The sequence below is a fragment of the Sciurus vulgaris genome, assembly GCF_902686455.1.
Source record: "Sciurus vulgaris genome assembly, chromosome: 15".
In the NCBI taxonomy this organism is placed as follows: domain Eukaryota; kingdom Metazoa; phylum Chordata; class Mammalia; order Rodentia; family Sciuridae; genus Sciurus; species Sciurus vulgaris.
This window is the reverse complement of record NC_136476.1, coordinates 70259515-70286272: the sequence shown is the minus strand read 5'-3', so window position 1 is coordinate 70286272 and position 26758 is coordinate 70259515. Positions and strand designations below refer to the sequence as shown.

General features: G+C 46.7%; 1 protein-coding gene and 1 pseudogene across 3 annotated transcripts in view; one reads left to right on the top strand and one right to left on the bottom strand.

Moving 5' to 3' along the window:
- Positions 1-13029, top strand: part of LOC306645570 (NADH dehydrogenase [ubiquinone] iron-sulfur protein 3, mitochondrial-like) — a 30757-nt pseudogene extending 17728 nt beyond the window's left edge. Inside the window, exon 3 of the transcript in view lies at positions 12357-13029. The product of the transcript in view is annotated as an NADH dehydrogenase [ubiquinone] iron-sulfur protein 3, mitochondrial-like (transcript). The remainder of the gene's footprint in view (positions 1-12356) is intronic.
- The window catches only part of RGS3 (regulator of G protein signaling 3), a 363854-nt gene that overhangs the window by 134193 nt on the left and 202903 nt on the right, over positions 1-26758 (bottom strand). The gene's annotated exons all lie outside the window — the stretch shown is intronic.

Sequence of the window (26758 nt, the reverse complement as noted above, 5' to 3'; positions counted from 1 at the left end):
TATTCAAGCAACCAGAATCCTCACCTGCTAGACCCCTGAGGTCTCCACATGCCTGCTGCTGGGGAGCCCTGTCACCCCAACGCTGTACCTCTGCTCTGGAACTGTGTCTCAGTCACTTCCACTGGACTTAGATTGGCGGGCTCTCCTGGCAGCTGAGATTTCTCTGACTCCTGACACTGTCCCCCAGCGTGGGTGTTCTCAGGCCCTTCTCATGGAGATAAAAGGTACTGAAATGTTTCTCCAGGTTCTAACAGGATGGAAAAGCAAAGCCAGCCTGGCCACCAGAGGGGCCTCTCTGCTGTGAACGTGCACTTAGTCATCCTGGCCGGGCGTCTCACACACCGGGGTGTCCCCTCCGTGTCCAGTGAGGCCGGGAATCCACAAGCAAGCGATACATTCCACATCCATCAGAGTTATTGCGTGTCTGTCATGCGCCAGGCCCATGTGGCGAGTCTACAAAGATCCCAGCCCTTGTGGAGCTACATTCCAGAGGGGGAAGCGTGGGGATGGCAGACAAGAAATTCAATAAGTCATAGAATGAACGCCAAGGGCGTGGAGAAAGAAAACGTAGACGGGAGTGCTGGAGAGATTGGGTGCTCAACATGGCGGCAGGAGCAGGAGTTACTGAGAAAGGGACACTGGAGTGGTAGGTATGGACATCTGGAGTGTGGCAGCTGGGTGGTCCATCCAGGCATAGGGAGCTGCAAGCACATGCCCACTGTGTCCAGGGAACCGCAAGGAGCTCAGAGACAGAGGGAAGCAAGCAGCAGGGGGCAGGGCAGATGCGTCACGTGGTCTACCTCACCTGGATCCTTCTGCGGCAGAGAAGGGCAGCCGCCGCCAGGAGCCAAGTGGTCTTCCTGGTGTCTAAGTCATGCTGGTGCCGGATAGAGACTGGATTGTACAAAGGGGCAGGGAGGAAGCAGGGGACAACGTCAGGCAAACGGAGCCCAGAGTCAGGCGTGACCTGTCCAGGGGCACCCAGGAAACGGGGGACAGAGCAGGAAGGGCCCAGCTTTCCTGAATGCTGTCAGCCAGGCTCCTCCGGCTGCTCCTCCTCACACTGAGTGTCCCAACCATCGGGTCAACAGTTCCACAGGGTCAGGGGAACTTGAAGCCAGTCCCCGAGCCCTGCGCAAGGCGTTCCCGAAGAGGTGGCGAGAAGAGCTCTGTGATTACAGCCTTCATTTTGCTCTGATTCAACACAGCTCTCCCCTCCGGCGTGATTAGTCAGGTACCATTACCATTTTGTAATGAGATTAATGAGCGAATTCATTCAGAAGTCATTATCTTACCTAATAATGACCTTACTGATTACTGTATCTCCTTCAACTAGGTTACTGATTTTGATGAAAATATAATAAATATAGCTTTGCAGCACCTGGAAATTTGTTCTCTGCCTGGAATAGTTCGAGGTGAAGACTTATTTTTAAGAATTTCTTGAAAGTGATTAAATATTTTGGTTCTCCTGAGGCGGTATTTCTGTGTTTTCACAGATGACATTTTTGAAATGTATGAAATATTTGATGATAAAATATTTAATAAGCCTGGCGTTCATATTTTTCAGACATCTGTTTCTACTTTGAGACTGTCTGAATGTGATTTTACATGAAATTTCTATTTGCATGTTGTGTTGGTTTAAGCAAAGGGCTTGTGCTATGCATGACATGAGAGTCTCATAAAGTAATGAGCGCCTGGGCCTCGCAGTCCAGAGGACGGTGCTCGGGCGGCATTGTGGTCTGCATATTAAACTGCATCTAAGCAAATCATTAAATGAAAACAGAGCCATTTCCACGGGGAATAATGCAATTCAACTCTTACTCATTGAGAGCCTACTAGATGCAAGGGTACTGTGAAGAACAAGGGACTGATACACAAGGTTCTCTCCTCCAGGCCGAGTTTCAGAAAGACCTGTGAAGTTCCTACTCAGAGCCTTGGGCTCCTCAGACTTGCCTTGCATCTCCTGTGTGAGATAGAGTGGCACCAGGACTCAGGTTTCCAAACTCAGATCCGGCTCTGAGCCCCTGCTTCATCCCTTGGCGCTCATGTCACCCTGGGCAAGTCACCTAACCTCTCTCTACTGCAGCTTCCACGTTCGTAAAATGGGGATAATCGCTAAGTCTCGGTTTGCTGGAAGGGCAAAGAATAAAACCAGGAGACAAATTATAAGAGATTAAAGGGCATGTTTAAGATGGAAAGCCTGAGAAGTGGTAAAGTTGGAAGCCCCAGCCCCTTGGACTCCAAGCTTCCAGAACTTTCCATGGTGATAACCTCGTCTCTTATCCCCAAAGTTCAGCGAGGCTGAGCAAACGGAGCAAGCCTCCACTTGGGGACCTGGCGTAAGCTCGCATGCAATTTTCATAAATCTAAATAGTTATTCTATAGTTATTCTTCCCTCCATGTTCATCTTAATCCATACGTCACCTGCAAAGATGGATGAGTAATTTTGCAGGCTTGATTGATGTGGGTTTTGCCTTATGACTTTCCTCGAAATTAATGGGAGCCACGCGGTCCCAGATCCATGAATCACCCCGGCTGGAAGCACTCCGCTAGAAGGCAAGAGAGAACAAAAGATCAGCAGGATGCTGGGAAAACAGTCCTGCCCAGGCCCTGGTAGTAAAGCTCTGTGGTTGGAAGCCTGGTGGGGTGCAAGGAGCCCCCGAGTTGGAGCCACAGCTGCTTCCCCACTGTCCCTGCTGGGGGCTCTTGAGTGCACGTCATTTCTCCTCGGTGGATCTTGGCTTCCTCATCTTTGAAATGGGAATAACAATTCTTCTTCCCCCACAGCATTGAAGAATGAAGCATCGCTGAGTCGTATCAAGGACCTACTGTGTGTTAGGCCTCCTCTAAGTGCCTCCTCTGCGTTATCTCACCTAATCTCCACCAGGACCTCACAGAAGCAGTTTTAGGCACACAAATGAGGAAACTAAGACACAGAGAGGTTAAGTAACTAACCCAGTGCTACCCTGCTAAGAAGCGGAAGACAAGCGTAGGACACTGTGGCCTGGCCCCAGCCCCTCCCAGGGTGTCTTGTGGGTGTTACAGCACTTTGCGCACATGTGACGCCTGCCATTGCCATAGGTATATCACTTGTGTCCTGGGTCAGGTTGTCAATGAAGAAAAGGAATCGGAATGAAAAGAGATGATTTTGAGTGACAGTGAAAGACAACCCAGGGGACAGATGTGGCAGAAACAAACAAACACAATGCCTCATGATCACTCAACTAGGGAAGGAGGAATAGATGAAATGGAGCACAGCCAAGTTGGGGGCCCTGCAGGAGCAATCCGTGAAAAAAAAAAAAAAAAAATCAGAGGCCAGGCTCTAAGAAGATGGACCAGCCTCCATCCCTGAGAGCGGCAGAGAGAGCGACACCCTTGCATGTGAAAACGGATGGGAAAGCTCCTGACTGGGACAAATAGGTCACATCTGGTGATTTGCAATACGGCGTGTCATGCACCTCTTGGGGCTTGGTCCAGGTGGGGAATCTCAGGCCCACTGCCCGGACCTAGAGTCAGAAGGTGCACTTCTGCAAGATGCCAGGTGATTCCTTTGCAAGTTGGGGAAACCCTTCGCGAAAGCCACACGGAGATCACTCTGCAAGTAGACGTTAGGGCCCAGGACGCAGACTCTGTGGAGAGGTGCCTAGTATATGCTTCACCAAAGGCAAAGGATGCAGGCACAGAAATCAAGTCACAGACAGCGTGGGGACATGTCGTAGACACACACACTCACACACACACACACACTCAGGGAGAGACTGGGGTAGGCCCTCGTGCTAGAAACAAAAAGGCACTTTTTTCAGGGTGACTTGAAACCTTTGAATGTGTGGGCTTAACCCTGTAGAAATCAGACTGACTGGGATCTCATCAGAGCCCTGACACAACTGTCCTGTGGGACTTGGGAAAAGCCAGGAGTGGTCAGCTGACCCACTGCCCAGGGCACAAATTTACCAGGGAAGCTGAAACAATGCTGGAATACATTGGTGAGATGGAACACCGCTCCACTTCCATCAAAGTCGACAGCGCCCTCCAGTGGAAACTGAGAGTAAAACATCCCTGCCGATTGGAGTCTCCTTCTGAGGACAGGTAGGTCAGGGTGGCTTGAGATTTTGTGTAGCTGAGCTCCAACGAGTAGGGCCGTTTACTGGGAGAAGGGATTTATTTCATCATCTCAGAAGAAAACCCTTTAAAATGCCCACCAGAAAGTTTTACAGTTTAGCGAATTGCAAAAGAAAACTGAAGAGGGTATAAGGACCACAGAAAAGTGGGAAATGTTTGACAGATATTTTTCATCATGTTGCTACCACTTCTGCCTGAGAAGATTAACAAATGTATTTATTCTTCTGTACAATTTCTATTAACATAAACCCAGTGTGTCTCCACCCCGAATATAGGTTGGAGAAATATTTAAGGACCATCAATTGAAGGGTTACCCACTAAACCAGCAGGCTGGATCGCCCTGGGTCCTTAATCCCACTATTCCATAAATCGAGTATCTTTGCTAACCTGTCCTGCCCTCCCTGGGGTAGAACATGGAGGGATTTCAAGAAAACACAACTAAGTGCCTCACACTGTGAGCCCAACAAAGGAATGTCCAGAGGTGGCAGCACTGACAGGGTCCCTGGGCAGCAGCATGGGTTCCTGCTCCCAGCTATGTTGTTCCAGAAAAGAAAACAGGCTGACCGTGAGACAAGGACAAGCAGAAACAACGTGGACCAGAACCCCGGGCTTTATGCCCAATTCCCTGCTCTGCGTCTTCTGATAGACATTTTGCCAGCCCCTGCCGGAAACTGTAGATGTTGAATTTTCGTGCTTCCCTGTAGGAGCTGACAAGCTAGTAGAGTGAGTGGTCAAAGGCAAGGGTTTGGAGCTACACAGATTTGGCTTTGAGATTCTCTGCCATCTAATATCCGGGCTATATCTCTGTGATCCTAGCAAGTCACAGTACCTCCCACAGGGCTGCTTCCTAGCCTAGAAAATGAGCAAAACCACTCCTCCCATGGGGATTGTGGGTGGAACTTTTGTTCCTCTTGCCTGGAGTTTCCACATGGCGGGAACACCAAGAGAGTGACACTTCTGCCTCTTGCTCGGCTCCTTCCACTTCCACCCATGTGAGTTACCTGATTTGGAACCACAGCCCAGGACCATAGTTCTTGGTGGGTGGACCTATCAAAGGTCCTTGAGAGTGGGAACATCCCCTCCTTTCCTCTTCAGGTCTACCCCAGGAATCCCAGGTAGGTGGGTGACTCAGGAGCTCACTCTTCCTTCCTAGTGGGCTGACCAAGGTCTGGACTGGGGAAGTGGAATCCACAGAGGGTTATTAGCCAGACCTTTGACCACAAATATGAAGCTGCATTCTCCTATTCACTTATCAATAAAGAGCTAACATTGATCTGCACTCATGAGTCTCTTGGATTTTATTTCCTAATTGCCCCTCATTTCAGATGGGGAGAGAGAGGTGACTTTTGCTGAACCCCTAAAGCCCTAACAGGAGTATGGTGGGGGGAAAAAGGACATGCAGTCACCCTGCAGTGTCTGCAGATGTAGGGAAATCTGCAGATGTTCAACTCCCTTGGATAAAACCGGGTAGTATTTGCATATAACCTACACACATCCTCCTGTACGCTTTAAATGTCTCTAGATTACTTATTATCCCTAATACAATGTAAATGTTATGTAAATAGTTGTGCTACTGTATTGTTTAGGGAATAATGATGAGGAAAAGAGCCTGTGTGCTCAGTTCAGACTCAATTTTCTTTTTAAAGTATTGAGTCTTCGACAGGATGAATTCTCGGATGGATAGCCTGCAGATAGGGAGCACCACTTGGATGTCCAGAAAGCACCTGTTGTATAATCGGCGTCAATAAAAGATTATTACAGATCGAGACAAAGGCTGGATTTGTCAGTAGAGGCTTCCGGGAGGAAATCAAGTATAAAGTGAGGCTGGAGAGAGGAGAGAAATGTCAGGGAGTTTCAAACAGGAGCGCAGGGGTGGGGGGGAACATTTTCCACTTGACCGTGTCTTGGCTCCTCCTGGTTCCCCAGGATGCTTCACCACACTTCCGTCTTAGCTGTCACCTGCTCCTTGTTGCCGTGGTTAGTCTTCAGCTTTGTCTATCCTTGGCTGCGCTTTCTGTTGTCCCAGCCGTCACCCTCATGGGTCCTCCCATTTCCTCATCATCATGGAGGCTTCCTGGGAAAAACTTGACACTTCCCTGTGGCCACATGAGTCACTCCCAGTCCATGGGCTTCGAGTAACAATGATGTGTGCCATCACCAAGACACACCCTTGAGGCGGGGGCACTGCCATGCTGGAGGCCTCCTTCCCGCCCTTCCTCCTGGACACCTTCTTTCATGACAGAGAGCCACTGTGACCAAGAGGGACAGAGACGACGTCCTCAGGTAATAGAAAGCGGAAGCGTCCACACTGCAGTCAACTTTGTGAAGCAGAGTAGCCGCAGTAAGTAGGACTTGAGGTAAAAAAGAAATTGACCACATTTTGTGTAATCTACTGCTATTTGGTGTCTGCCCTATGCTGTTAAAATTATCCTCACTCATGACTTGTCCATGTTACCTGAGGAAAAGTGTCCTGGAGAGGGAAGGCCAGGCATGCACTTCCAGGCAGAGGTCACAGCATGGATACAGGCACGGGAACTGGATGAGTTCGTGGGATTGCAAGCGCCTGGGTGAGTCTGGGGCCAATCTGTAGTGCAAGAAGAGTAGCAAGAGAGGAGTGGAGAGAGACTGGCAAGCCCTAGATCATGCAGGGCCTTCTGTGGAGGTTACAGAATTTGAATTAGATCTTGAAGGCAATGGAAAGCTGTGGAAGCATTTTAGGTAGGTTAATGGCTGACTTCTAGAAAGTCAATGCTGGCCCCATTTTACAGGGGGTCAGTAGAGCCAGATTAGAGGCCACCTGCGAGACCTCGTCTCCAGTCCCCACCATCCACCCTTAGAAGCACATCCCCCCTCTCTTTTCCAGATCTCACTCCTTAACACACAGATTGAAGAGAAGCTTCGATTTTATTTGTTGACTGGAAACAGGTTTCTCTGAAACTATGTCTGTCCTCTCGATCTCAACCCTAAAATGATTGACTTTTCAGGGCTGTGTCCCTAGCTGATTGATTCATGTTATTTCCATTTCTGGAAACACTGAGTTGATCCATACAAAGCCAATGGGAAATTCTTAAATAATGCCATTAATTGTTTCCTTATCATTGGGCACAGGATATCATAGTATTGGACAATATGTGAGGTTTGTGCTTAAGCATTCAGGGGCTATCAAGTCAACTGGAGCCTGGGTCTGTCCTAACCGAAGGTCATCAAGCCAACATAGGCCACGTTGTGTGCCCTCAAGTTATTTTAATTCCCTTCCTCCTCTTCCAGAGAGCAGGAATGTTTATTCACTTCTGTAATCCCCTCAATCTTAGCACAATAAGTTGTACTTTGTAAAAATTCAATAAAATTTGGTTAAAGTGGATCAGGCTAATCTGTTCCTTAAATTTCTAATTAATAAAGTTTTACTCAATCAGGCATTGTAGTAGTTCATGCAGGCTCACATGTATGCATATAAATAATATAATTGGGTGAAATCATGATTTTTCTGGGAATTATGTCTATCCTCCTCAGAGTCAATTCTTTACCCTCATAAAACAAGCTTGACAAAAGAAAAGGAAAAATTCCTTGTTATGGTGATTGGTGACTTATTTCTGTGTTTTCCTGGAAAGTCAAATCAAGATAAATGTCTGGTGCATTTATAAAATGTTGAGTGCGAAGAAGGAGTTTTGTCAGAGAACCATACTCGGGAGTCCTGCCCCTAGCGTAGCAGCACGCCACTGAGATGTTCTGGGAGTTTTAATCATGTTGGGCTAAGTTCCTCATCTATCAGGGCAGAGTCCATAGACACTGACTCAGGTTGAGAATAGTTTAAAACTGTAAATGATGACAGACCTTACCCAGTAAATAGTCAGGATGACATTGTGTGTTCATGCTTGCCAACCCCTACTGCCCTGTTCTTCTTGTTCCAACTATTCACCAAGAAATAAAATATAAAGAGGGGAAATTAAGAAGGCATAGGCCTGGGCTGGGGAGATAGCTCAGTTGGTAGAGTGCTTGCCTCACAAGCACAAAGCCCTGGGTTCGATCCCCAGCACCGCAAAAAAAAAAAAAAAAAAAAAAAAAGAAGGACCAATCCCCACTCTGTTTACCTCCCAAGGCTAAGGCCAGAGGCTCACTGTTATGTTACAGCTCCTTCTTCCCATTGTTCATTTATGGGCCATGGAGATTCTCTTGTTTTTAAGCCACATGGTCCCCTCAGAGATAACAGGGAGCAACAGCCTCCAACATGAGATGGGGCACAAGAGCATTGCTCTGTACCAGGGTTTTGAGCCAGTACCCTCTGCTCTTGAAAGGAAGCTGAAAACATCTGCTGACAACACTCAGTTATATCTCCTGTGAACCTGCAAACTCAGGGAACAGAGATGGACAGGACCTTACAACTAGGATACCAGTCAACATGCTGACTCAGTGAAAATACCTGCAATATCCCCAAAGTCATCACTGGGATAGAGCCGTGGACTGCTCGTGTAAAACCTGGTTCTAAACCAAAGGTCCCCAGGGGCTGCTGAAGACAGCCATGAAATTGCCAGAAAGGGAAGAACGTGGGGAGGAAGAGCCCTTGCACTCACAAAGGACTTGCAAACCAAAATCCAGAAACATGTGAAAAGGTCACACCCAGTGAAAATGGCAGTTAGAACTCCCAGAAAGGCACGAGAAAGGGGGTAAAACTGTTCAGAATTAATGCTTTCAGTACTCTGTAAGTTAATTTTTGAAAGTGCAGCAATCTGAGGAGCATGCATTTATGAAAAGTAGCCAAACCTTGGTAAGGACAAGTGTTGTGGCATTTTAATTTATTCTATTCCCATCTCATGCATTCTAGTTCTGCAGTAACCTTGAAAATCAGCATCCTGCAGTCATAGTAAAAACCAGCAGCCTCTCAGCCATCAGAGGGGCATAACAGGGTTGAGGTGCCTCCAAAACCTCTCTCCAAGAGAATTGTCATCATTTGACCTGTCCAATGCCTGCCTGGGAAAACCTTAAAAGACTATCTTTACTTGACCTGACTCAAAACTCACACAATGCAAAAATCCTTTTCCCTGGGGCGTTTGTTGAAAACAATTAGAGGCAGTTGATTAAATTCATGGCTTCCTGGGGCAAACAGGAGGCTAAACCAATAGTTTAAAAGGAAAAATTGAGACATGAGATGTTCACAGGGGTTTTAAAAAGTTCCAACATGTTCTTGGGAATGTAGAAGACTGCTCACATGCAGAGAGCTTTGCACATGCCTCGGGATGTGCACATGTTCAGAAAAGACCTGAGAAGGTCTAAAGCTCCCACCTTGGGCTTAACCTTGAGATTCTGAGCAAATAACATGTGAAAGCAAAGACAAAGTTGTTAACGGCCTGTCTGAGTTTAGAAAGCATGCCCCAACACACACACATATACACCACATACTAGAATCTCCTGGAAAATAGAGGGAGACTTATTGATTCTGGGAGTTGAAGGAAATCTCTATCTAGTCATTTGCTCACCACTAAGGTAACTGAGCAGAGATTTCAATGTCCAAACACAGCAATGAATACATTTCCGAATTAGTTAAGAAAAGTCACTAAAAATCACAAATGAATAAAAACAGCAAATGGTAACAACAACAACCTAGAGAGGAGAGGACTATGATTTCAAGTTGAAAAATTTTATTATTAAATTCAGTTTTCAACAAAATGTCATGAAACATACAAAGAAACGAAAAAGTGTGGTCCATACATAGGAAAAAAGGCAATTAATGGAAACTACCTGAGGAAGATTAGGCACTAGTCTTACTAGAGAAAGACTTGAAATCATCTATTTTCCATATGTTCCGCGAGCTAAAGAAAACCACGTCCAAAAAACTAAGGGGACACATGAGAACGTTGTCTTACCAAATAGAGAAATGATATTAATTTATATGGGTGTAAATTATATCAACTCACATTAATGTCAATCAAATAAAAATCATATAAAGAAACTGAGTAGACACAATCTGGAGTTCAAAAATATGTAGCAATATGAAAATTTCACTGGAGGGGCTCAATCGCACAATTTAGTTGACAGAAGAAAAAACATATATCCACTTGGAAACTTGTACTAAATTGTTTATAGCAGCATTCACAATATCCGAAAAGTGCAGAAACTGAAATTCCCATAAGTTAATGAATGGATAAGTCATGGATGATCTGAATACTCTTTAGTCATGGAAAGGAATAAAGTAACTGATTTCCACTTTAAAATGAAATATTGTTCTAAGTGAAAACACCAGAAATAAAAGGCTAATATTGTATAATTCTATTTATGTGAAATGTTCAGAATAGACAAATACAAATAGAAAGTATGTGAGTGATTGCTAAGGGCAGAGGGGAGGGGAAGACAGTGAGTGACCACTGGTGAATGTGAGGTACATTAAATTAAATAAGAAGTGGTCATGGTTAATAAAAAAAAATAATAAATAAATAAAAAAAAAGTGGTCATGGTTGAACATCTTATGAGTTTATTAAAAACCCTGAATTATACGCTTTAAAGGGATGAGTTATGGGATATGTGAATTATATATTAACAATAATTTTAAAACACATAAAGGAAACTAATCCTAAAAAAGTCAACAAAATCAATAATCAGATATATTTATTTACTTCATTCAAAATTGACGAAATGGGTCAATCTAGAAAAAAAATTCAAAATAAGTATGTTTAAGATTCTCAATGAAGAAATTAAAGCTATTAGTCATCAAAAAGGAACAAGAATTTATGAAACAAAAGTGAAAATATAACCATTTAAATTACAATGTTTAAAGTGTAAACAATATTAAATAAATATTGGAGAGAAAAAATTCTATAGTGGGGAGCACAGGGGAAAGAATTAGTAAATTGGAACACAGAACTGAGAAATTCCTCTAGAACACAGCATAATGAGGCAGATTACACTCACACACACACACACACACACACACACACAATGAAATAAATAGCTAAGAGAGAAAGAGGACAGATTTACAGAGGATTTTCTAAGAGGATTTCTAAGAGGATATTCAGAAGGGAGAAGAAATAATATTCAGTGAGAGAATGAGAATTTTTCACTACTAGACATATGAGTTCTAAAATCGAAAGCACATACTATTGGGCAGGTAAAATAAGTCCATACGTAGACATATTATAAAGAAGTTGCAATAAATCCAGGATATGGAGAAAAATCTTAAAAGCTACAGAAAACAAGCAAACTATGTTGAGCACCATCTTTCATTAACCAAATTAAAGACTAAAATAAAATTGGAGAATTGACTTGAAACTGTTAAGGAAAATAACTACCAACTGGACTTCTATACTCAGCTAAACTATCATTCCAAAGGAGTATAAAATGAAGATTTTTTTTCCCCTTAGATGTACCATTTGTTACCCATCAACTTTGCATCAAAAAAAAAGTTTGAGATAAAAGAGAGGAGTAGAATGTAAATAAAATATATGGTGTGAATGTTCATGTACCCCTCCCCCAAATATCTATATACATATAGACATGTATGTGTGTGTGCGCACACGCATGCCCGTGTACCTTAATTTCCACAGTGCTAGAGATAGGAAGTTGAGCCTTTGGAAGGTGATTAGATCATAAAACAGAGTCTTCATGATTTGGATTAATGTCCTTGTAAAGGAGACCATAGAGAACTGGCCATCCCCTTCCATCACGTGAGAACACATTCTAAGTATGAACAGAAGAACATGGGCTGCACTAGACACAGATTTTGCGGGTGCCTTGATCTTAGACATCCCAACCTTCAGAACTGTGAGAAATAAATTTCTCATTTTTTATAACCTGGTCTGTGGTATTTTGTTACAGCAGCACAAACAAATGGATGAAGAAAATGATGAGCATAGAAACTAATAAAATATATTGGCACATTTAATTAACTATTGACTGAATACAGTATTTATACAACTTACGATTTTTCACAAATGTGAAACTAAATACTACAACTGCAATAACAGGGATTGTGGCTTATTAAATATGAAGAAGGTGTGTTAATATCCTTGACTTGCTTAAAAGATGACTAGAAATATCAAATAACTTTTTGTAGATTGTAGTAGAGAAATTGTTAACCATATATATTAAAATGTAAAGGTAACCACCCAAGGAACACAAATAAAATCTAAGTTTCCTAACAAGCAGAGGCAAAAGGGGTACAATATGTAGAAAACCTACTAAGTCAATGAAAAAAAGAAAGAGATAATAAATTGGAGGCATCTGGGGAACATGGTGGCCACGGTGACCAGGGTGGCGCAGGCTCGTGGGGGCCTCAGCAGTGGCCCAGGGGCTGGACGACCCTCCGAGCTGTTGCAGCAGGTGAGGCAGGAGAGCGCCACGGCGAACAAGCACCCCACTGTCAGACCACAGAACGATGTGGCCCACAAACAGCTCTCAGCCTTTGGAGAGTATGTAGCTGAAACTCAGCCCAAGTGTGTCCAGCAAGTTCAGGTGACCTTCTTCAGTGAGTGAGAGGTCTGTATCCATCCTGAGGGACTCATCCCAGGGCTGCCTTTCCTCAGGGATCACAGCAATGCACAATTCAAATCCTTGGCTGACGTGACAGCTGTGGCTGTTCCAACTCGGCAAAATCGCTTTGAGATCACCTACAACCTGCTGTCTCTGAGCTTCAACTCACGGATCCGCGTGAAGACCCGCAGAGATGAGCTGACACCCACTGAGTCCACAGTCTGCATGTAGAAGGCAGCCAGCTGGTATGGGAGGGAGAGCTGGGACATGTTGGGAGTCTTCCTTGCTAACCACCCTGACCTAAGAAGGATCCCAACAGAGCATGGCTTTGAGGGCCATCCTTGCTGGAAAGACTTCCCCTTGTCTGGCCGCGGTGAGCTGCTCTGGGCTGGGCATGGAATGGGCAGCAGGCACACAGCTAAGGGCAAGACTTGTGGGCAGCGCGTGTGTTAGGGCCAGGACTGGGATGCTGAAAGGGAGACAGCCCTAAGTAAGTTCGGGTCAGAACTTCCACCCTCCAACCCCTACCCTGGCCGTCTTGAGAGGTCCTGTGGAAGCTACACCGCCCTGTACACCCAGCACCCAGGCCTAATTTAGATCCTTCTCTCAAGCCTGACCAGGGCTCTGGGGTCCCTTGAACCTGCAAGTTCCCCATCTGGATTGGGAGCCCGGGTTGGACTTCCTGAGTTCTGTCCATTGGAGGAATAGAGGAAGCAGGTGGAGGAGCATTAACTTCTTTGGGGAAAGAAAGGCAAATGTTTTGTTCCACCTCAACAAGCCTCAGAGGAACATCTCAGAGGAAGGAGTAAGGCTGGGAGAGGACCCACCCACCCAGAGGTATCTCTTCTCAAAAAAAACTCTGTTCTGGCTAAAAATAATAATAATAATAGTAAATAAATAAATAAACAGTAGATTTAATTAAAAGAACATTATGGTCTGACTGCTTTTTATGGAGTTTCTTTCCCCCTCACAACTCTAGTAGAGACCTTTAGCGATGAATATCACTTTTTGGAAAATGTTTGTCTGAAGTTCCCTCCTGTTTCTTTTTCTGTTAACCAAACTAATCAATTCAACTTAAACCAGCAAGGATGGTATAAGCTGTGGTTACACAGTCCTTTGCTGCTGTCTTTCTCTCTCCCCCCACATCTTCCCTCCTCTCTGGGTGTAGTCACCTGCAGAGGCCGAGTCAGCTGTGACAGTATGTCACCTGCCCTTGCGGGAAGCCCGGAGTTTTGCACTGGGCACGCCACAGAGCGAACAGTCCGGCACGTTCCCTTTACTCCCTCTTTAGAATCCATCAACCAGGAAGGGCCACTACTTCAGGACCCTTCCCGCTTCCTTCTCCACCTCCTCAGCATCTGGCTTTAGTCCCCAGCCTCCCGGACCCTCAACCTTGTTTCCATTCAGAGGCAGAGCGACTTAGCTTTGTTGCAGAGCTTCCAGAATGTTCATCACCTCTACCCACCGCCCGCTCAGCAGTTCCTCCTTAAGCTCCCACCGCGGGAGCGGCGGTTCACCATAAGGTGGCGAGGGCGATGAACAACATTGACCTCCTTCCTTTTGCAAAGGAAATGGCTCAGATGTTGTCCAAAGCCCTCCTCTTCAGTGTTTGCAACTGAACCACATGGCCCAGAGAAGTGTCTGAATCAGCTACTCAGGTGCCTCTTCCCAACAGATCCAAGGGAGAGAGGGGAAGTAAATTCAAAAGGACTGTTGACTAAAAACACCCAAAATTTCACCATCCTAAGGCATTTTTGGTTTTGTTTTTTTGCAATTTACCATCAGTTTCCATAGGTCAATTTGCCTGCAGCCAATTCCCTAAAATGAGTTCTCCTAAAATTTGATCCTGTGTTGAATCCTTATGGGTATCTTAGTTTTTCTTATCATCTTTTTGGCAATTTATACCCATCAGACTATCAGCATTTCATAAGAGATATTTTTATCTTTTAGAGCTCCATCCATATCTTGTTTGATTCATAACTTTGATTATGGATCCTAATGGAGGATCAAAACAGAGGGATGCTCTCCGTTTGATTATCCTTAGTGTCTCAGGCACTATTGAAAAGTGAGTTGGAAGCACTAAATTTTGAAGAAAGAATTTTAACAATAGCCTAAGAAGTCCTTAAATTATTCAAAAGTAGATTAAAAAGAAACAATTATACACACGAGGATAAAAAACAATCCCATGAACAAGGGGTGGTGTAAATGTTTACAATAACTCGGAAATAGAAAATTTAAAAATATCCTTAGACAATCGGATGAAAAAAATGAATGCTTAGCACGTCAAAAGGTGGCTGTCTTAGTGTTCTCTAGAGGAACAGAATCAACAGGCAGTATGATTATAAAAGGGGATTTATTAGATTGGCTTACACAACCAGAAGCTGGATAGTCCACAATGGCCATCTGCAGCAGCAGAGCTGGAAGAACCAGCAGCTGCACAGTCCAAGAGGCAGAAGCCCCAGAACAAGAGGGATCAACAGTGCTGCCCTAATCAGACCAAGGATTCTGGAAACTACCTGGAGAATCACAGGCGAATCGCTTTGGAAGAGTGAAGAAGCGAGAGTCCGACATCTTCAGACGATGGAAAGAGCGATCAAGAACCCGTTCAAGAAGGGCCAAGCTTGCAACTGCCTCTGCTTCCTTGTTATTCCAGCTTTTATTCTATCCCATTGGGCGGTGCCGCCCATGCTTAGGGAGGGGCTCTGCTTCAGTTCCTATCCCACATGCCAATCATTCCTGGACACGCCCTCCTGGACACACCCAGAGGCCTCTTAATCATCAGCATCTCTTAATCAAATCAAGTTGACAATTCGAATTAACCATTAGGGTGGCACAGCAAAAACTAGTACAGCCACTGAATAAACAGAAACACCTGAAGTGGAGGGGGTGGCTTTTTGGAGAGTTAATTATTAGATGAATTATTAATAATTAGGCAAAGCGAGTCCAGGGACTTGGTCAGCACTACCATTTCAGCACAGTTGCCTTCTGCATGTTCATTTCATGTCCTGTTTTCTTCTCATTTCACATTATGACTTAAACTTTTCCTCCTTTGTCACATATTTCTTATAAAATTAATTCCTATTTCAGTAACATTTGTTCTTTCTGATTATAAAAGTAATGCATGTCCCACATAGAAAAATTTGAAAAATACATAAAAGCATGAAGAAGAAAACAAAAATCAACCATGATCCCCTCATTTGGAAAGAGGCACTGTTTCATTTTAATGAGCTCATCCCAGTCTTGTCCTTGGAGGAGAGATATGTACAACAGTCACTATTTTAAATTTTTAAATGTCAATTTGTTTTTCTGTCATAAATTGTGCCATAATTTGATCAGTTACATCTAATTTAGGGGATATCAAGCTTTTTTTTTTCTTCTATAGATAATACCACATTGAATGACATTACATATATTACTTCTGCTTTTGTTGATTTCTTTTTTCTTAGAGGAAAATCCCATTCTGACTATGGGATTGTGGGATCAAAAGTTCTTATGCAAAAGCTCAACACAGATTGTTCAAAAGAGAAACCGGAGTCCAAGAGAGGAGCAGGGACTTACCTGAAGTCCTCTAGCCATTGAGTAGCCTCGGACTCAGGTCTCCCTATTCCTGGCCACCCCCACGGTCTTGCGCCAGGCAGCCCATCAAGACGGGTAAGACACTCCAGATATGGGGAACCTATTGTTGGAGTCCGTTTGGGTTGTTATTCCTCCCCCATTAAATTAAAGAGACTGTAAATGTTTTCAAATAACCAAATCCTTCAAAATGAATTGTTAGAAGGTTCTAAAGTCTCACCCTGGGGCAAACATTTATTAGGCTAAAATAAATCTCTGCAAAGCCTTTATAGGATCCTTAAAACCCAATTCCACAACAAAATGCATGTTTTTATTATAAATTGAGTTTTTATTATCAGCATGAATGCAAACAGTGCTGCTGACACGGTAAACACAAAGCATCTGAGCAGTCATGAATATTCACACACCTTCGGCAGAAGTCATTGTGACCTGGAGCTACCGTCCTAGCCAAATTTTGATGGCACTTCCAGTGAAATGGAGGATTCAAAATGTGCCACAGTCCTCATGCCCTTCAGCAGAGGACAGAGACAGGCTCATCATGATGGTCCCCGGGCTGAAGGCTTGGGCGGCTGCACTGAGGGAAACATGAATGGCTAAGGCAGCAGGATCTCTATGTAGGACTTAGAGTGCGGGTGCAAGGCAGGATGGGAAGACTGCAATAACCAGGCATTACAAGCTGATCTACCATATCTTGATTTTGTTTTTGTTGAGATAGACTTTACATAACATGAAACTCACAATTCCAAGTGTCCAGTTGTATTAGTCTGTTTTCCATAGCTACGTCAAATTACCCATAGGCTGGGTAATTTGTAAAATAAAGAGGTTTATTTGGTTCACAGTTCTGGAAGTCTAAGTGCATGGTGCTGGCTTCTGCTTTGTTCTGTTGAAAGAGGAAAAGCCAGGGAAGGTCTGGAATTAAGCTGGGTACATTTGGGAGCAACCAGAGCGCAATTTGAAGAGGCTGAAGAATTGTTCAGAATGGATCTCAGATTTATCCTTCCAAAGAATGGAAGGTGAAGGCTAAAAACTCAGAGTCCCAATAGGCCTCTGAGGTGGGAGCCAGAGGTGGCTCTGGACAATGTACCTGGGGAAAGTTCTTCCCTGCCAGAGGCAGGTGGAGGTGAGGCTGGGGAGGGACAAGCACTAATAGCACCCCCTGCAAGGGGCCGGGGGCTTTCCAGGAGGAGCAGCCGGGACGCTGGGCTGAAGATAGAGAGGGGGCAGCTGGATGGAGCAGGTGGGGCAGGGGGCCTCTGCCCGCTTGGCCACCCCACCACAGAACTGCAGACTGAGGAGCTTGAACAACAGAATTGATCTTCTCACAGCTTTAGAGGCTAGGAAGTCTAAGATTGAGGTTTCCCACACTCTGGGTTTTAGTGAGGACTGTCCTCCTGGCTTGGAGGTGGCGGTCCTCTCGCCCAGTCCTCGGTAGCAGGGAGAGCACCCTGGGGTATCCTCCTCCTCTGGCGGGGAACTGGTCCCGTCAGATCAGGGCTCCACCCTCAAGGGATCTTCCTTGCCTTCTAATGATTCCGTCTCCAGATACAGCCACATTCAAGGCTAGGGATCCAACCTGTGCGTTGGGAAGGGACACAATTCAGTCCACAGCACAGGACTTTAGCCATTTTGTCCTGAGGACCGGGGAAGCCGGTGAAGGATTGCGAGCCGATGCCCACATCAGCAGGGTGCTTTGAGCGGATGCCTGTGGCAGGTTTCAGAGGCCGGCTGGAAGGCAGGTGTGGGTGGGATCACAGACAGCTGGGAGGTGGCCTGGAGGCCCAGGGCAGAGGTGAGGGCCTTAACTGAGGCCGTGGCAGGGAAATCAAGACCCTCTGAGATGTTCTGCAGAGTGACTCCAGAGGAGGGGAGCCGGACTGGACGTGGGTGGGGAGGGCTGGAGAGGTCAAGGGTACTTCTCAGCTTGAGCAGCTGGGCTTCCAGTGGTGTTGCTCATGGGGACAGGGAGTCCAGAAAGAGAAGACAGCCCCAGCAAGTTAGCTCCAGCTCTGTTTTGTCATTGCTGAGTCAGGCTGATGTATCATCCCTCCTCTCGATTCCTCAGTAGGTACCAGAGAAGCGTTTGCGGACTGCACTTAAGATTGACTTACTGTTGGCCCACGTAGGTATCTTGCTCAGAGGGTTAATTTTAAGATCTAACTTGACTAAACTAAGGAATTCCTAGAGGACTGGTAAGGCGTCATTTCTGGGTGTGTCTGTGACGGTGTTTCCAGAGGAGACTGACATGTGGGCCTGAGCAGGGGACCATCTGCCCTCACTGTAGGCGGGCACCTTCCGGTCAGCCCACGCCCAGACAGAACAAAAGGCAAAGAGAAGCATTCCCTTCCCACTGGAGCTGGACACTCTCCCCGTCTTGACCTTGGACATCAGAACTCCCGCCTCTCCAGCCTTGGAATTCCAGGACCCACCAAAGCAGCCTCTCCGTTTCTGGGGCCTTTGCCTTTGGACTGAAAGTTACACCACAGCTTCCCTAGTCCTGAGGCACTTGAATTTGAACTGAGTCACGCTCCCAGGGTCCCAGGGTCTCCAGCTCACAAATGACCTGTTCTGGAACTTCTCAGCCTCCATAATCTCGTGAGCCAGTCCCCTGATAAGTCTCCTCTCATGTGTTTACAATATACCTGTGTGTGTGCGTGTCCACCTGGGACGTTCCGCCTCTCTGTCCACCTGGGACGTTCCGCCTCTCTGAAGAGCTCCAACACACTCGTTCACTGTGTTCTTTGTCCCCTTTTTTTATTTCCTCCCTTTCCAATTTAAATCATACCCATCCCATCAAGAGCCACCTTCTCTAGAAGCTACTGATGCGAGGGCCAGTCTGAGGCCGCAGGACCAGGCTCCTGGGCTGCCTTGGTGGGACACGGGAGGCTGGGCTGACACCCACCAGGACGCCTCCTCTGCAAGCAGTCATGTCCTCTCCCTGACCTTGGCCCAGGGACAAGCAGAGCAGAGCCCAGGCTCTGAAGAGACCCGTGGGAAGGGGCAGACAAGGCCTGTCCATCAAGGAGCCCGAACCCCTCTGTGCACCCGGCTTCCTGTCTGTGCCTGGGCGCCAGCCTCGGAGGAGTCCTGAGCCCACGGCAGCGAGGCCGAATGGAGCGAGCCTGTGGGTCGGCAGGGCAGGCCGAAGCCCAGGGAGCGACCCTGCCTGCGGCCAGCGCCAAGGAACAGCGGGGACGGCTGTGTGGGGATGGCCGACCCGGGGCTTTCCCACCGTGGCGGACTGACACGCGCCGTGACAGGCAGCTTGCTCTGCTCAAGGCCCCCCTGTGCTTCCCCGCAAGCCCCCGCCCTGCCCCTGCTTGGCTGTGCAGTGGTCCCCGACCGTCTTTGGGTTCTCTGCCCACCACACCCTCGCCACCATCAGAGCCTGAGTGCTGCCTCCCCCAGGGGGCGGCCCCTGCTCCTCCATGTCCCCACCTCTCCACTGGGGACCTGTGAGCCCTCGCCCAAGGCAGGCAGTGAGCCCGGAGCTCGGAGCCCAGGCTCTGCACTCAACTGTCCTGGGTTCCAACTCGGCGCACCTCTGAACAGCACTGGGGGTCCAGGCGAGCTCTTTGACCCCTCCATGCCTCCGTTTCCCACCTGCCCATCAGGGTCGGTCACAGCTCTACCCAGGGAGTCCTGGGGGGAATGAACAGGCCATGCCTAGCACCGGCCATGCCTGGCAAATGGAGGACCGAACATTACTTGAGTTCATGCTTTCTGGGGTTTTCTCCAGGGTGTGTGTCTGTGCAGATGTGCTTGCGTGTGCAGATGTGCCTGCGTGTGCAGGTGTGCCTGGGGTGCAGGTGTGCCTGCGTGTGCAAATGTGCCAGGGGTGCAGTTGTGCCTAGTGTGCAGATGTGCCAGCGTTTGCAGATGTACCTGGTGTGCAGATGTGCCTGGGGTGCAGGTGTGCCTGGTGTGCAGATGTGCCTGGGGTGCAGATGTGCCTGGCGTGCAGTTGTGCCTGGGGTGCAGATGTGGCTGCGTGTGCAGTTTTGCCTGGTGTGGAGATGTGCCTGGTGTGCAGGTGTGCCTGGGGTGCAGGTGTGCCTGGTGTGGAAATGTGCCTGGTGTGCAGATGAGCCTGGGGTGCAGATGTGCCTGGTGTGCAGATGGACCTGGTGTGCAGATGGACCTGGTGTACAGTGGGCCTGGTGTGCAGATGTGCCTGGGGTGCAGACGTGCCTGTGTGTGCAGATGTGCCTGGTGTGCAGATGTGCCTGGAGTGCAGATGTGCCTGGTGTGCAGTTGTGCCTGCGTGTGCAGTTGTGCCTGGTGTGCAGTTGTGCCTGGGGTGCAGTTGTGCCTGGTGTGCAGATGGACCTGGTGTGCAGATGTGCCTGGAGTGCAGGTGTGCCTGGAGTGCAGGTGTGCCTTGAGTGCAGGTGTGCCTGGGGTGATGTGCCTGGGGTGCAGATGTGTCTGGGGTGCTTACACATGTGGTGGGCAAGGTCCTGGAAGAAAGGCAGTGGGACTTCTGCCACCAGGGCAGTTCCTAGCTGGCCTTGGTCTGCCTTGTGGGAGGGCCGCTTGGCAGCACCTGGGCATCTGAGAGGGGCCAGCTCCCCTCAGGCTGGAGGACCAGCGGGCTTGCAGGCCTGCTGCCCACCTATTGGGCACCTGGACACTCGAGCCTGGAGAGCAGCCTGCTGGCCAGCAGCAGCCTCTGAGATGAGAGGCCAGCAGCCTCTGAGTTGCCCTGTCACCGCGCCTCACCTGAATTATCCAAGTGCAACTTGAGGGACAGCGCCCCAGCCCTCCACCATCCAGCCTGCAGGGACAGCAGGACAGGTGCCGTCTGCCGGACCGCCCTCGCCACATTACTACTGCTTCCTGAGCGGCGTGATTGGCCCTCGAGAGACAAGGCCCAGGCTCCTGTTGCCATGGCATCACGGCTCCACCCGTTGCCTCCATCCCCTGGGTCCTGTTCACACCAGGGCTCTCCTCTACAAACCGTCTGCAGACGCACCTGCGACGGTCTGTTCCCCAGGGTGGCCCTTCATTTTACGTGTCAAAGTGTGTACCAATACCCAGATAGGTAGTCAAGCGTCAGCCTGGACGCTGCTGTGAAGGAATTTGTTGGACGAGATTGCCAGTTAAATCAGTGTACTCTGAGTAAGATAGTGCGGGTGGGCCTCACTGAATCAGCTGACGGTCTTAAGAAACAGCCTTCCACGGTTCCCTGAGGGAGGCAGGGCTCTGCCTCCACTGTGTTTCCATACCTGAGCTGCAGGGTTTCCAGCCTGCCAGTGTACTCTAGAGCTTTTGGGCTTGCCAGGTTCTTGAACACACAGGTTGATCTCAATCTCTCTCTCTCCTCTCTCTCTCTCTCTCTCTCTCTCTCTCTCTCTCTCTCTCTCTCTCTCTCTCTCTCTAACACACACACACACACACACAAACACACACACACACACACTCACACACACACTGTCTTGGTTCTGTTTCTCTGGAGAACCTAATACATCCAGGAACCCGACCACTGTGGATTGGATGTGGTTGAGCACATTCCCAAAGTTTCACAGCTGGAAATTTGATCCTCACTGGAGTGAAGTTGAGATGAGGTGGAACCTTTGAGAGATGGAGCCTAGTGGACAGTGGTCAGATCACCAGAGATCACTGCCCTTGAAGGGGTTCATGTCATTATCACAGGACATTGGTTAGTTTTCCGGAGAGAGTGGGGCGTTATTACAAGAGGAAACCTGGATCCTGACCCCCTTTTGTTCCTGCCTTTGTGATGCCGTGGCTGTGAGGCCCACACCAGAGGCAGAGCAGATGACCACCTGACCCACCAACCTCCAACACGGTGAGCTGAAAGAGCCCTTTTCCTTCAAAAAGTATCCAGACTCTGGTATTTTGTAGCAGTAACAGAAGACAGACTGATACCCCACCTAAGACCTACAAAGTGCCTGTGGAAAGCCCTCTCCAGATGGTGGTTTGTATGGACCCGTTGAAGGGCTGAGGGGTTCTGACTTCCCATCTACACAGGAGAGATGCTTCTTCACAGTCTCCATCATCTTCACATTCTGTCCATCAGCTTCTACCCCTGTGGCTCCTTGCAGTGCCCCTGGCTGCAGAAATGTGGAGACAGAGCCAGACCCAAGACGCTTAACCCCGATGTCCTGGAACTAGACAAGCTTTCAGGGAGGATGTGACACCTGGGGGCCCTAACTCACATTTTCCCTTTGATTTCCCTTCTGGTCCTGTATTTTGTTTGTCTTGTTTTATCCTTTTCAGATATACATGACAGTAGAGTGTATTTTGACATATCATACATACGTGGAGTATGACTTCCCACTCTTGTGCTTACACACGATGTGGAGTTACACTGGTCGTGTGTTCATATGTGAACACGGGAAAGATGTCCAATTCGTTCCACTGTCTTTCCTATTGCCATTCCCCTCCCTTCTCTTCATTCCCCTTTGTCTAATCCAATGAACTTCTCCTCTTCCCACCCTGCCCACCTTACTGTGTGTAAGCAGCCACATATCAGAGAATATTCAACCTTCAGTTTTTTGGGATTGGCTTATTTCACTTAGCATGACCTTCTCCAGTTCCATCCATATACCAGCAAAGCCAAAATTTCATTCTTCTTTATGACTGAGTAATATTCCATTGTGTATATGCCATATTTTCTTTATCCTTTCATCTGTTGAAGGGCATCTAAGTTAGTTCCATAGTTTGGCTATTGTGAATTAAGCTGATATAAACATTGATGTGTGTGCGTCACTGTAGTATGCTGATTTTAAGTCCTATGGGTATATACTGAGGAATAAACATAATTCATCACACCAATAGACTTAACAACAAGAATCATGTGATTATCTCAATAGATGCAGAAGAAGCATTTGACAAAATACAGCATTCATTCATGTTCAAAATACTGGAAAAACTAACTAGGGATAGTAGGAACATACCTCAACATTGTGTAAGCTATATATATTTAGCCCAAGGCCAACATCATTCTAAACAGAGAAAAATGGAAAACATTCCCTCTAAGAACTAGTACTGTATTTGAAGTCAGTCTTTGTTGAATAAAAATGCCATATAACAAATCATTACTTCCCTCCCAACACGTGCAGTGTTAGGCAGTAGTCGACACCTAGGTAACATCTGGTCACCATCTCAGAGTGTTGGCGCCTACAGTGGTTTCCTGCAAATACATGTTTGGAAAGACAGACTTGGAGACTTACTCTGAAATTATGATCATGAACATCTGTTAATGTTTACAGAAGGCTCAGATTAAGTTAAAAAATGTCAAAGAATGTACAAGGAAATGTCCACACCCCTAGTTTTTACTTTTATCCATAAATGTGTTCAGACACTCAGGACCCAAGTTCATGAAGCTGAGGAGCCCATGAGTTCAGAGTCCTCAGAGCAAGATCCGCAGGAGGCAGGCTCAGTTTTCAAGGCTGGAATGGCACCAGGGTCTGGCTGTGCCTGGGTTGCGAAGGTCGCCAAGAAGAAGCTCCCAAGTCTTAGCCAAAGAGGCCACAGAGAGCTAGGAGACGGGACAGAGCGGGGTTGAAGCTTAGGTTTGCAGCTTAGGAGAAAATCGCAGCCTCTGTCCAATGATGTCGTCTCACCCAACGGCCCCGGTGTGTCTTAATATTTTGAGGCTGATCCTGACAGAAGTTTTCCTTTTTATTTATTTATTGAATGTGTATTTTGTGGGGAGCAAAGGAAAGTCCACTCTCAGAACGATTGGACAGGAAGGGCTCCTTGGGGACTGAGTTGTGTCCCGTGAATGAGGTGCTATTTTGAGCCTCATGGTAGCTGATGAATTTGTTGAAAATTATCCACTTTCATTCATTCATTTCTAACGTATTTCTATGCATGCAGCATCCCTACCAGTGTTAATCTCTTTTATATTGGTCGTATGCCCACTTTCTCATTTTGTTTGTGTTCTTTATTTCCTTGATTGGATTTGCCAGAATTTGTATATTTTATTAGTCCTGTTAAAGAGCTGGCTCTTGGTTTTATTTATCAATTCCACTGGGGGTCTTTCTGTTCTCTAATTTATTGACTTCGGCTTTCATCTTTATTATTGCTAGTATTCTTACCATTTTCTCTGGGCTGTTTTCTTCCTTTTCTAGTGCACAGAGTTGGCAGCTTTCTCTCTTTGTGATAACATTGTTTAAAGTTGTGAATTTCCCTGTAAGTACAGCTATGTCTGCATCCTGCAAAGTCACTCTATTTATTATTTTGATTAGTCTCTGTAGGGTGTTCATAGACAAATGAGATATTTTAGAGGAAAAAGAACAATAAATGCTTTTAAAAGCCAAAGAGCAAAAACAAAGACAACTAAATCACCAGAAATCTCACTTCCCAGTTATATTCACATTTTGGTATGTATTTTCTAGATTTTTTTTTTCCTTGCAAATTTGTATGTACGGATTTTTATTTTTCTACAAAATGAGATCACCTTTTATACCATTTTGTAGGATGCTTTGTTTATCTAAATAATAAAATTAGAACTTCTCTTCATGTTAAGACTGAATCTATATTGTCAGCTTTAATAATGCAAGTGTTTATTCTGCTGGGTGGATTGCCCATCATTTACCAAGTATCTATTATTAAACATTTATGTTGTCTTTGCTTGCTTTGTTGTCATTTTAAAGGCTGCCACGTTTATTCTTGTTGCTGAATACTTGCGAACATCCACTACGGCTTCCTGGGCTGACGGTTGCAGGAGCAGCCACGCTGCCTGGCAAAGGTGGGCGTGGCTTGTAGGGCTTTCCTTGCACCATGTGTCATTTACCCACAATGCAGTGGGAGGGGTGCTCTCTCAGCCTGGAAGCTCCCATTTCCCTCCATGCTTACCAATGGCTGTTTTCAATCTTGAAGAGTTGGTGAGAGAAGAAATGGTTTTAATCTGAGTTTATTTCATTATTAGCAAATGTGACTCCATCGAACTTTCCTTGGCCACCTGTTTCCTGGCCTGCCTTCTCCTGCCCTTCCCCTTTCCTCTCTGATCTCATTCAGAACCATATGATCTTTGCCATATGCATTACAAATCTTTCGACCATTTTATCAGACTTTCAGGTTGGTGGAAGTAGTGTTTCCTTATGGAATTTTCAAAATTATATTCAGTAAAATACATCAATCTTTTTTCTTTCATGGTTTTTATCTTTGCACATATGTTTCGAAAGATCTGACACAGTAAAGATCAAATTATTAGGCATTTATTATTATTCGTTTACATTTAAGTGTTACGAGCATCTGGCATCTATGCTGTGTGTTCAAGCCTGTGTACCCAGCTTCTAGGACTTGGCAGTTCATAAAGCACCCTAAGTCCATTCCCCGCTGCTTCCTCCCTCCCTCCCTCCCTCCCTCCCCTGGGACACTGACCAAGACTTATCCTGGCAGAGATGACTGTTGAAATTCAAAAATGAGAAAAGGGGTTTCCTCCGGCCTGATCAAAAGAACTCTGTCCTCTGGACTTGACTTTGCCATGCAGATTTCAGACACAGGCTGAGCAGCGAGCGAGTCCAAATACATATTTACAGGTTCCTCAAGTGTTGCAGGGAGCCTGCGAGTCCCCAGCTCCTGCATAAAGAGACCTCATGAAAGCCAATGAAGTTATACCTCCCGTACCCAGTGGCCCTGCCTGAGGCACCAGCGTCCCTCCCAGGGTGAGATCCCACTGATTATATTCACGCCCGCCCCTGCTACTAGGGAGGGGTCCATGGACTCCCACGCCACCATTGATGAAGCTGAGGAAAAGGGGGAGAAAGAGTGCCTGGGTCTCAGAGCCAAGTTCATGGTAGAGCCTTACTCCTTCATTGGGGAAGATCTGGAACTGGGGTACTGAGCAGGCTGCTTCTGCACCCCTCCCAGCATCCTTTACTCAGTGCAACAGTTAGGGTCCTCAGGTTATGTAGGAACAAACAATTCCCAAATCTCTGCACCTTAATACTGTAAAAGTTGATTTCTTACTCATAGAAATCCACTGTGGTCCCAGGGACGCAACTGTGATACAGGCAACGGATCCTGTGGCTCCCAACTCAGTCTGAGTCCCCCTGCATGGCCACTGTGGCAGGGGAAGAGGAAGTGGTGGCATTGCACTGAAGTTACTCTGCTGCTAGAAACATCACCGTGCCCTGACTGACACCAAGAGGGAAGAAAGTTTCCCCTGTGCCGAGGGAAAGGAGGGACCTGGACACTGCTAACATCCATTGCATTCTTACAGGGACCCCAACATTGTGGTTCTCTCCATCTTCTTCTGCTTAAACCATCAAAATATACTCATTTAGGCAAGAGTATTAGTCAGCGATTGTTGCATGAATGCTGCGTAACAAATCACTCCAAAAGTCTGTGTTTCACAGTAATAAGCATTCATTTTTCTTCCTCCTATGTCTGTAGATTAACTGGCTGGTTGCAGGTTGACCATAGGCTTTGGTTGGGATCCAACCTGCTCCTTGGACTGGTTGTATCCTGGGCACATTCTCAGGGTGGATTGGAGGACCCAAGAAGCCAAGTCAAATGGTGCGAGCATGTCTAAGACCTCCACCCACCTCCTAGGACCTCCACATCACACCTGCTAACAACCCACTGGCCAAACACCTCACTCAGCCATGTGCCAAGTCAAGGTGGGGGAGTCCGTCCC